We start from the raw sequence: 11,756 nt of genomic DNA, 5'->3' as shown, positions 1-11,756 counted from the left end.
AATCCCAAACCGGCAATGATGCACGCTCACCTCAAGGCTCACAGCTGCTCGGCTAAATTTGGCTGTAATTGGCTAAACTCGGCTATTTTCGGCTAAATTCGGCTGTATTCGACTCTTCAACCCGCCTCGGCTCGCTTCGGCCGAACTCGGAGCCGCTCTGTGCGCTCGGCACGCCTCGGCTCGCTTCGTGTGAACTCGGAGCCGCTCTCTGTACGTTCAGCGCGGCTCGGCTCGCTTCGGCCGAACTCGGAGCCTCTCCGTGCATTTGGCTCGCTTCAGCCGAACTCGGAGCAGCTCTCTGTGCCTTCGGTGCGGCTCGGCTTCATTCGGCCGAACTCGGAGCCACTCTCTGTGCGTTCGGCTGAGCTCAGCTCGGCTCGGGGCTCCCTGAGGGCGGGCAAGCGGCGCCGCCTCATGTTTAACTCGCCTGGCTCGGGGCTCTCCTGCTGCCGTGTCCCGCGGGCGGCCCGGCCATCGCACGGACACGACCGGGAGCGCGGGGTGGCACAGGAGCTCATTACGCTGTGACCGCACTCGCGCTAATTAGCGCGCACGAGAGCAGCGGGCTCGGTTCGGCTGAGCTCGGCTCGGTTCAGGCAGCCTCGCAAGCCTGGCCTCGATTCGCTCGAGGCCGTCAGGTTCGGCCGGTCTCGCCTTGGTTCGGCTGAGCTCGTTCCATTCGGCCGAAGGAGGCGTCGTTCGCTCATGTTTTTACAAATATCTTTCTATATTGACTGTATATTTCTAGACTTAGATTTATATTTCTAAAATACTTCTTTTATTTAAAATAAACCCCCCATCTCTAACCAAATAAATACAAAAACCCACCTTTTTTCAAACGATATTGAAATATTTTATACTTAGTATAATTATATCCACATTTATATTTATAGTTTCTTTTGATGCAGTGTATTAATAATTACATATAATATATATAAAATTCTACAAATGGATTTAAATTATTATTTATATTATGTATCATATCTACTGCTACTATTTTTTTCTTGTTTTTAAACTTTATATATATATATATATATCTCTATATATCTGTATTTATTTATGATATGTTCCTATACTAACATTTCTACCTTTATATTATTTGTATTTTTAATTTTTATAATCAAAACCCTGCCTATTGACAAATAAAAAAAGCCCGTTTTATTTATTTAAAATATATTTTTATATTTATAATTTTCATATTTATATTTATAATTTGTTCAATATTACATGAGAACAAACCTGCTCCTGCAGCCCAGTGGGGCTCCTTCTCCTGGGGACCTTGGGGTGCTCCAACAGCATCAGAGTCTTCACCCCCTTCTCCTCTACTTTGAAACTACACTACAACTTTTTTCCGGAAACAAAGACATTACCTAAATCCTCTCCCCGTGTCCCAGACAGATAGATATTCAGTTATTAGTTGGCTGGGCAGCAGTTTCTTAAATAGAAGGATAAACAAGATGTGAACATTTTAAGTACAAGCAAACAGGCAAATCTGAACAAGGTACCGATGGCCAGCCACTGAAGTTATTTTGAAGCAATTTTTTAAACAATAAAATACTGATACCACAAAAATAAAGCAAAAAGCTAACTACTGGCTAAGAAAAAATTAACTTTTGAGAGCAACAACATTGCAACCACACAGGCTTTTTCACGATGTCATACCTTATAACTACCTCTCTTGGGAATTCTCATCATGTATCCCAAAAGGAATAAATACCTCAGAGTGTCCTAAAGCAAAAAGTAGCACACATGAGCTCCTCACACTCCCGGGAGGCCAGCACAGTGTGCACTGAGTCTGCAACAAATTCTGCTCAGCAAGGGTCTGCAAACAAAAGTTCAACTGATGAACTGAACTGATTTTAAAGAGAGGTTTTCTAAGCGCTGAAGCACAACAAAGAACAAGCAGAAACAATTCTTTAAAAAATCTGCAAGTTTTATTTAGCATATATGCGACTGATTTCCACGCTGTAGCTTCTCACTTTGATTCGTCTGTAGGTTCAGGAAGATGACAATGCACACTCTGCCTTCCCTGAGCCCCCCACAGCAGCTGAGTGCTGCTCCGTGTGCTCAGATCATCAGGAACTGGATTACACGTGCCCGGATGGACTGGAACTGCTCTGCTGCAGATTCAGGAGACGATGGCAGAGAGGGGCTGGCCGAGGCGTCATCCCAATTCCATTTCTGTGTGACGAGAAGCGGTTTGTTCCCAACAGCTGCAACAATCCCCAGCTCACTTCCGTGGTGAGTACCGATGGCACACAAATGGCAGCCTGAGGAAATCGTGTTCTGGGCTCTAAGTGGTTGGGACAGGGTCTGATTTTTTGTTTTGTATCTGTATGATGATTAGTACGACAGGGCCCTGATCGATGACATGGCAGCACAGAATTAAAAACTCCTCAATACGATTACATCGACTTCGAGGAAATGACAAAGGCTTAGGACCCTTCTGAAATCTACTTTTAATCCAAAGCACACGGATTGTCACTATGCTGCACCTTCCAGCTTTTCAAAGCAGCTTACTTCTGAAGACCAGGAAACATTGATTTCTACAGAAACAATGGGCAACCCCCAGGCTAATCTAAGCACTACTGTTTAATAGGGGATCTGCCAGCGTGCCAGTCCAGCTTCAAGTGTGCTTTATTTCAGTCTAACATCCCCACAAAATTCTTCTCACGTCTCCCAACCCTGAAATCTTATTTTTCCCTAAGGCTTCTCATTATTAGCAATTTCCAAGTAACATGGTATTTTTACAATATTCAAAAATGTCATGCTGGACTGTGCTAGAGAGTAATCTGCAAATATAAGCTTAGCAAAGTTTGAATTGACTTGTCCAGAGAAAAAGCCTACAAGTGAACACCTACACCTGCCTACAAAGAGCTAACAAGCCTCTGGCAGCTACCAACATCAAAGCACAGTGGCTGTTTCTAATACAGGGTAAGGATAATAATATCACCTTTTGTTCTCTCCAGCTTGTTTTCCCTGCAGTCATATTTTGCTTCTTATGATTTTTTTAGTCTCTGTATCTTCTTGGACAGCACCGAGCCTGACGACAAGGATACGAGAGTCTTTCCCTGCCGTACGGAGAGAACCAGGAAAACTGTTAAAAAAAGAACAGGGTAGTTTGAAATTCATACTTCCAACGAGAAGCAGTGCCTAACAAACAGAACAAAAGTAAACAAAGCATGATACCTCCCTGGGGACAGAAGACTTATAAACTCTCCAGGATTTACAATTCTAGCGACCAACCCCTTCAGGACAGCAGCCAAGTGTCCCATGAGGTGGTGCTGCACCAAAGAACGATCTGAGAGGTTCCAAAGAGTGAAATGCCCAGTATTTTGCAAAGCTGTAAAATCTTGCAAAATAACAAAAATACAATACATATAAACTACAGGGCAAGAGTACAAGTGTTCACTTTAAGAGCTGGAACCATCCAGGTGAGCACCTGATAACTGGATCCTCACCAGAGTTTGAACCCTTCAGGACACAGAAGGGTTTTCCCCAGAAATTTCACAGACTGAGTTTTGATAGAAGTATACTTGCCAGATCCTCAGAAACATCACCCATTCTCCAGGTGTCTGGAGAGAACTGCAAATGGCTCTCATGTAGTTTGAGCTAGTTCTGTAAGGTCTCAGGGTGAATTTCACCAGATGCAACCAAACTGGGCAACTCCCAGTGGGACAGAAGGAACCCAAAGCTTGGGTAAGCAGAGCTGCAGCAAATACTGAGGAAACAAACATAACAGTGTAAAAAATAATAAACCATCCTTTTTTTTTCTCTTGCTTTTGTTTTTTCTTATTCAGATCAGCGTAGCAATTAAAGAGAAGGTGAAAAACTCACCATTACTGAACATTTCATCATCTGTAAGCTGAGCATCCTTAGCATAGAGGACTCCAAAGTTAAAATTCACCGATCCCTGGGAAATAAAACCAAATATTGTATGATAAACAGTCAAACAGCAGACATAAAAATTTGTTTCCTCTAAGGACTTTCAGATATGCATCTTTGCATACATCCTACACATTAGAACATACACTTTATACCATCACCTAATACATAATAATTTACCTTTAAATTTTGATAGTATAGCATGAATTTTTAACTTAAATTGGTGATCTATTATTATTAAGTTGGTGCTTAAAGTTATTTCTGCTGTCATGTTCAAAAAAACATTAATTTTTTTTACTGTAATGACCAACTGATTTCAAAGTCATCACAAGCCCATCAAAATAAAAAGCTGTATTCACTGGACGGGTCTGTGAGCTAGAAGTAGTTAGACTTGTACTTCCCTCTTGTTCTTCCAGAACCAATAAACCCTGTCAACAAAACCAAGATCTTTAGGCCACTGCTGTGAAAGATTCTACAAGGATGATGGTTTGATTTGTGTTTAGAAGTTTTGATTTGAAATGGCCAGTTCAATGGATAAAGACAGTTTAAGTAGTATTACATTACTATTATTATTTCTATTATTATTTTTACTGTTACTACTACTATTATTATCACCTGCTACTGGAAGAAACAAACCAGTAGTACCTATACTTAATTACTTTTATTTCCAGAAAATAATAAAGAAAAAGAACCAAACCAAAAAAAGTCACTTCCTACCTTTTTTATCAAGTGATGAAAAATTTCTCTTGGGCTCTTCTCCAATTTATCAAGACTCATAGCACTGAAAGGCAAACAAAACAGTGCTTTATAGAAGGGCGAGTGCACATTTCAAGGCTGAACCACCAACTGATTGCAGTGACAGCAGTTACAAAATGAATCGTTCCGAGAGCCTCTGTTAAATGGAATGTTCTGTGGAACTGCCATTTCTTCCCCAAAATACTAACTTCCAACATTCCTAAACCTATTTTGTATTTTAAAACAACAGAAGTTAGTTGTTAGACTAAGTTAGACTCTGTGTGGAGGTCAGGTTTAAATTTATTTCCTTCTAAAGCACAGAGCTCTGTTCCATCACCCTTCCCTTCAGCTCTACACTGAATCATGGTGAGCATTTGAGGAGTGCTCAATAACCAATTCTATTTCTCTCTTTTTCTAGTTCTCTCTATTCCTAAATAATTCAAGACAAGTCAAATGAAAAATGACAAGTTCAGCATCAAAGTCACACTTTTTCCCTTTGTCTGGTCAAGAACAGGCTCTAAATCCACTTATTGCTGCTTTCAACGATTAAGACTTGCAAAACCATTTTTACATGTTTTATAGGTTTATCATAAAACCCACAGAACGCAAGCTCTGAATTACAGGAAAAGGTACACAGGCAAATATCTAAAGGGATCACTTATTTGTAAATACATACCTTGATAGAGATCACCCTGAGAATGTTTCTGTGGGACTCTAAGGGAGACATATTTTCTGAGTACCCTGTAAACAAGAAAAGCTAGGATATATTACAGGACATACCCACTTTTTCTACATATTCAAATAGGATTTTTAATAAAAACCATTCAGTTAAAAAAGAAGGAAGAAAACCAAGGTAATTTTACTCAGTTATATTTACTGTCGATTTAGACAAAAAAAAAAGTCACGGGTGCTGCAAAGAAAAAAAAAGTGAACCATAAACGCCTACAGTAGAATTTTAAAACAAGTGCTTGGATAAAAGAATCTCATGGAATGTGAAGTAGAAAAAAAGAACCAGTACCAGACCTGCCTATTTTCTCACCATTGTACAAGAAAATCCTAAAAGCAGTATAAAGTCACTGCATAAAACCGGTCATGGGATGTAACCAAGAACAATTTAGGCATTTGCTAATCTAGACAGAAACCTTTTCTGGATGCTAGTGTCAAATCACAAGTCTTGTCTTTCAGAAGCTCGACAATGTTGGAAAGCATTTTCCATGGGGCTCCGGAGGGCAGGGGCGTAAGGGGGTGAGTTTGCAGATCGCACCTGTGCCATCCGAAGGATACAGCCCGCCTGCTGCCTGCGCTGGGCATTCTTCTGGCCATCTCTGGGTTTACCGGTCAGCGCCGCTCCATCCGTTTTCATGGAAGAAAGAGCCACGAGCACTAAGGCAGCCAGCAGCCCTGTCATTCCGGCGATATTGCAGCACTCTCTGCTCGCAACGCCCAACACGCGGCGGAGCCACCTCCGCCCGCAGCACCGGCAGCAGCCCGAGGGAGACGGCTGCAGCTCGGGGGCTGCTGCGCCTCTGCCAGCCTGAGGGCAGCCGCCCCACTGGGACCGCGGGAACGCCTGGCGCTGCTTGCCCGGGGCGGCTCCTGCAGCTCCCGGCCCGCGGCAGCAAAGCACCGCCTCGCCCTCCACCATCGGCAGGCGGCAGCGCCCCCGCCCCCGGCACCGCTGAGTGAGGCCGAGGAACTCGGCGGACGCCCTTTCCGCGATGCTCAGCGCCGTGCGGGCGGCCAGACGGAGGCTTCGCCCCTCCAGCTACGCTGCCGCGGCGCCGTCCTGCGCGGGAGCTGCCCGCGCACAGCCCCGCGCGGCCGCCTGGCATGCCAGCCACTCATGTGCCGCGTCAGCTGTTGCGTCACACGCCGCGCCGGCAGCAGGGCCTGCCGGGAGTTGTAGTCTCGGGCTGACAGCCACGGCTCCGTCCCACGCCATCGGGAGCTGCAGTCCCTCCCGGGCATCAAACGGGACCTTCACCCCTGGGCGGGGAAGGACCTGAGGCAGCACCGCTCCTCCCGAATGCCCTCTCTTTTTCCCTCCAACTCTTTTTTCTTTTTTTACTCTGTTTTCACCCCTTCCCTTCCCTCTTGCTCTCCTGCTTCTTTTCCTTTTCCTTTTCCTTTTCCTTTTCCTTTTCCTTTTCCTTTCCCTTTCCCTTTCCTTCCCTTTCCCTCTCCTCTCCTTTCTCCTCTCCTTTCTCCTTTCCTTTCTCCTGTCCTTTCTCCTTTCCTTTCTCCTTTCCTTTCTCCTTTCCTTTCCTTTCCTTTCCTTTCCTTTCCTTTCCTTTCCTTTCCTTTCCTTTCCTTTCCTTTCCTTTCCTTTCCTTTCCTCTCCTCTCCTCTCCTTTCCTTTCCTTTCCTTTCCTTCCCTTCCCTTCCCTTCCCTTCCCTTCCCTTCCCTTCCCTTCCCTTCCCTTCCTGGAACCTTCCCTTCCCTTCCCGGAACCTTCCCTTCCCAGAACATTATCTTCCCTTCCCTTCCCTTCCCTTCCCTTCCCTTCCCTTCCCTTCCCTTCCCTTCCCTTCCCTTTCCTTTCCCTGTTCCTTTCCCTGTTCCTTTTCCTTTCCTTTCCCTTTTCCTTTCCTTTTCTTCTATTTCTGATCTTGGTTTTCCTTTCTAGCTTTAGAATAAAAAATCAGCAGTAGAAACTTTCAGGCTACCTGGGAGTAAAAAAAACCTCCAAAATGAAAATTATTTAAAGAAAACTATTTATTCCCTGGGAGCCTGAAATTTTTTAATGCTGCACGTGACATAGAGCTTTTATTCCTTCTTATAGATAGTTGATATTTTATACTTTCTTTATACAGCGCCCCCTGCTGTCTGCCCCGGCGCACTGCAGGCAGAGCGCTGCGGCGTCGTTCGGTTTTGTCTAATTAAACTCGGCTGAATTCAGCTTGGTTCGGCTCTTGGTCTAAACTCGTTTCAGTTCAGCTCTTGGGCTGAACTCAGCACGGTTCGGCTAAACTCGGTCATATTCGGCACATGGTCTAAACGCGGCCAATGTCGGCTACACTCGGCTATCGGTTACAGTTGGCTATCATCTGCTGTTGGTGTAAACTCAGCTGTTTTCGGCTACACTCAGCTGTTTTCGGCTACACTCGGCTCTTCGGGTAAACTCGGCTGTTTTTGGCTACACTCGCCTCTTCGGCTCAAGTCGGCTCTTTTCGGCCACCCTCGGCTCTTCGGCTCTTCGGAACAATTCGGCCCGGATCGGCTCCCTGAGGGCGGGAAAGCCGGCGATAAGAGGACCCCGGCACAGAGAGGCGTTTACCCAGATGCCTGTCACAAACCCGCAAAAATACGCCTGCCCGCGGCGCCGCTGAGCCCACGGCATGTGTCGGATACACTTGAAACGCCACAGAAAAATCCATCAGGCCGCCATGACGTCGGTATTCCATGCAGGCAGTCCAGTTACACCCACCGTGGTCCTCCACTTCCCCGCCCTTTTCGCTGCCATGTTGAGAAGGTCAAGGAAAAGTCCGCGACAAGCCACTCCCAAGGTGGCGGCCTCTCTGTGCAGGGCTGCAGTACCGCGCTCTGCCCACAAGGCGGCAGCACTGCTGCCCGCCCCAGCCAGGGGCGCAGCGTGCCTCGGGGCTGCGGGCAGGGAAGGCGGCAAAAAAGAACAAGGGCGACCCCCGACAAAAACTGCTCTGAAATAAATGCCCCAAAACAACCGGGAAGAGGAAAAAAACTTCTGCCTGTAATTTAATAGGATAAAAAACAAAACAAAAGAAAAAAACCCCCAACAATTTCTCTTAAAAATATTTAAATATTTTAAAAAATATTTTTTCATATTAATATTCACATTTCTGTTTATAATGTATATTGATATATACTGTCCATTTATCCATTTCATTTTATAAATACATTTATATTCTATATTGCATATATCCCTAAAACTTAAATTTATTTGTATATTTTTACACATATTTTTGCATAGTAAGTAATATTTCGGTTAGGATTTTTACTTCTGTAACACATACAGTATTCAAAATAAAACCCCTGCCTCTACCCATACATGCCAAATAAAAACCCCTTTCATTTCAAGCGTATTTAAATTAAAAAAAAAAATAATTTCGAATTTATATCCACATTTACATTTAAAATGTATACTGATCTATGTTCAATTTTACATTTATATTTTCTGATTTATTTATAAATTTATATTCTATGTTACATCTGTTCCTATTATTTATATTTTATTCAAATATTTTTATTCATATCTTTAAATATTTATTATATATTTATTTGTGTTAGGATTTTTACTTCTGTAACACTTACATTATTTAAAAGAAAACCCCTGCCCCAACCCACGTTAAAGCCAAAAAGAACCCCTTTCTTCTCAACTGTATTTAAATATTTTTTAAAAATTCTATTTTTCAGGTTCATATTCACATTTACATTTAACATGTATACTTATGTATACTGTTATTTGTATTCTCCATCACATCTCTTCCTATTATCTGTATTTACTTATATTTTGTGTTTATATATACATTTATATCTTGATTATATATCTCAATATTTAGAAATATATAACAATAATATCTACATTCATATTATTTAAAATAAAAACCCTGCCTCTAACCCAAATAGAATAAAAAAAAAACCCAACCCTTTCTTTTAAACAATATTTCAATAGGTTTTATCCTTATGTCTGATTTTTATATTCATATTTGTATTTATAATGTATATTAATGTATATTGCTTACTTACACATTTATCTTTATCAATGTCAATTGATAAATAAATTTATATTCTATATTACATCTGATGCGAGTAGTTAATTATATATTTTTATATTTTTTATACATATTTTTACATATTGATTATATATTTCTGCGTCAAGATTTTTACTTCTGTAACACTTATTTAAAATAAAACCCCTGCCTCTACTTAACTAAAAGCCAAAAAACTCCCTTTCTTTTAAACTATATTTACATATTTTTATATTTATATTCCCATTTATAATTTATATTGCTGTATAATGTTATTTATATTCTATAATACAACTCTTCATATTACTTACATATATTCATATTTAAGTTTATATTCATAGTTTAGCAATTTCTATTTATATATTTATTCTATATTTCTATCTTAAGATTCACATTTCTATAATACTTATATTATTTAAACTAAAACTCCTGCCTCTAACCAAATAAAAACCAAGGACACTCCTTTATTTAAACCATATTTAAAATTTAAGAATTAATTTTATTTTTCAAAATTATAATCATATTTATATTGATAATTTTTATTTATTATATTGATAGATATTATATATATTAGAGAGAATACCTTCTAATATAATAATAAATATATAATTTCTGTATTATATATTTCTTTTACTTATATTTTTTAATTTAAATATTTATAGATATTTGTATTTGCATATATATTTGTATCTGAATTTTCATTTTAATTCTATGTATATAATTTATTAAAAAAACCCAGTCTATAACCTAATAAAACCCCCCAATTTAACTATATTAAAATATTTCCATATTTACAATCTATATTTATGTATCTTTGTATATATATAATAGACTATCATTTATCTATATGATAATATGTTACAATTATATACCATATATTATAGTTTTATATATGTATCTGTTATCTATATTTATGTTTACCACTCAAATTTTATATTTATTTTAAATTTATATTTATTTCTATTTTCATCTATCTATTAAACCATATACAGTCATTAACCTGACACATCAGAACCACAACAATACTGTACCTTTGTCAGCACCGGCACGCAGCACATGCTCATCCCATCGCAGCACATCAAAACAAAAACTATTTCTATTACTAACAGAACAAACATCCCACAACACTGAACCCTAATAAAAACTCAAATAAACCTAACTGTAAATAAATTTTAAATCCCACTATAAAGTAGCTCAAAACCTCTGCACATTCTCATCATAAACTTCCTCCTAAACCAATATCTCAAAAACCCCAAAAAACTCAAATACACCTTGAAAATGACACAACTGCTAATAAAAACAAACACCGAGTAAAAATTAAATCAAACCAACTCACTAGACTCAAAACTGTACAACTGACCCAAAACATTACTAAAAGAAGTCCCCAAAGCTCTACCTTTATGCGAGTGCACAAATAATAACATATAATCGATAAAAGTTATTTGAAAAAATAAAAAAAAATTAAAACCATGAAAATAAAAAATCTAAACTATTAAAATACTAAAAAAAACCCCACTACCCAAATTAAAAAACATATTGCCTATAAAACCCCACCATATAAATGCCCCTGTACCAAAAAATAAAACTAAAAAAAACTATCAAACCAGAAAGAAATCAGAACTTAGGAACACTAAAACCATAACGTTCAAGAAGTCACACCATATCCCTTACCATACAACAACTACAAACAACATAAAACAATACAATGAATTCTTAAAAACCATCTTAAAACCACTGCATTGAAAAACCTTTCAAAAATTAAAAACTCCAACAGCCCAGCTGGCCCTACCAAAGCTGTATGTTTATACATACAGCAAACAAAACCAAAATCCCAGTAATACCTATCAGAAATCTATGAAATAAACCTATTGGAATTAATCCTACCTCAAATACAAACCAACCTATCCAGAAAGTTAGCTTCACTCCAAAAACAACTTACACAGAGTTAATAATACCAAGAAATAAAACAACACACCATATACCACCAATGAACATAATAGTGAAGAAAAAAAACCTACATTTTTTTATTTTGTTTTTTAAACGAAGTTCTTTTATTAGCTAGAACAAAAGATTTTGCCAGGACTGTAACAACAACTTCTTCTTTTTCTTCTTCTCCTTCTGAAATGTCCCTTCTCACTCCCAAATTCCTTTAAACTCCTGAGTTTACATCCAAGCAAAAAGCAAAATTTGTGCACTCGTGCATTCGATGCTCCTGTCAGATTCTCTGTTTCCCTCCACATTTTCTTACACTTTCAGTCTTCACGCTGTCCCGCCGTGATGAGTCTGACAGAAGAATTGGCACATGTTAACAGGGGATTTCCCTCCCTCCCTCCCTCCCTCTGGTTTCCTCAGCGCATTTCAATCCATCCCAGGCCTGCAACGATGCACCCTCACCCCAAAGCTCACAG

At 39.9% G+C, this 11,756-nt stretch overlaps 1 long non-coding RNA gene across 2 annotated transcripts; it reads right to left on the bottom strand.

Moving 5' to 3' along the window:
• Positions 1-1,912: 1,912 nt before the first annotated feature.
• Positions 1,913-4,800, bottom strand: LOC128938573 (uncharacterized). Of its 2 annotated transcripts, none has more exons than XR_008483165.1 (5): positions 4,755-4,800; positions 4,603-4,666; positions 3,838-3,913; positions 2,954-3,721; positions 1,913-2,270 (listed from the first exon to the last, which is right to left on the bottom strand). It is a non-coding gene; the product is annotated as an uncharacterized LOC128938573 (long non-coding RNA). The 2 variants fall into 2 exon arrangements; XR_008483166.1 differs by having other exon boundaries at positions 1,913-2,181; positions 4,755-4,799.
• Positions 4,801-11,756: the final 6,956 nt, after the last annotated feature.

Source organism: Melozone crissalis, unplaced genomic scaffold (assembly GCF_028551555.1).
Source record: "Melozone crissalis strain CALT ecotype California unplaced genomic scaffold, PUWL_Pcris_2 ptg000026l_1, whole genome shotgun sequence".
Lineage (NCBI taxonomy): Eukaryota > Metazoa > Chordata > Aves > Passeriformes > Passerellidae > Melozone > Melozone crissalis.
The sequence above is the reverse complement of the archived record's forward strand: the minus strand, read 5'-3'. Positions and strand labels throughout refer to the sequence as shown.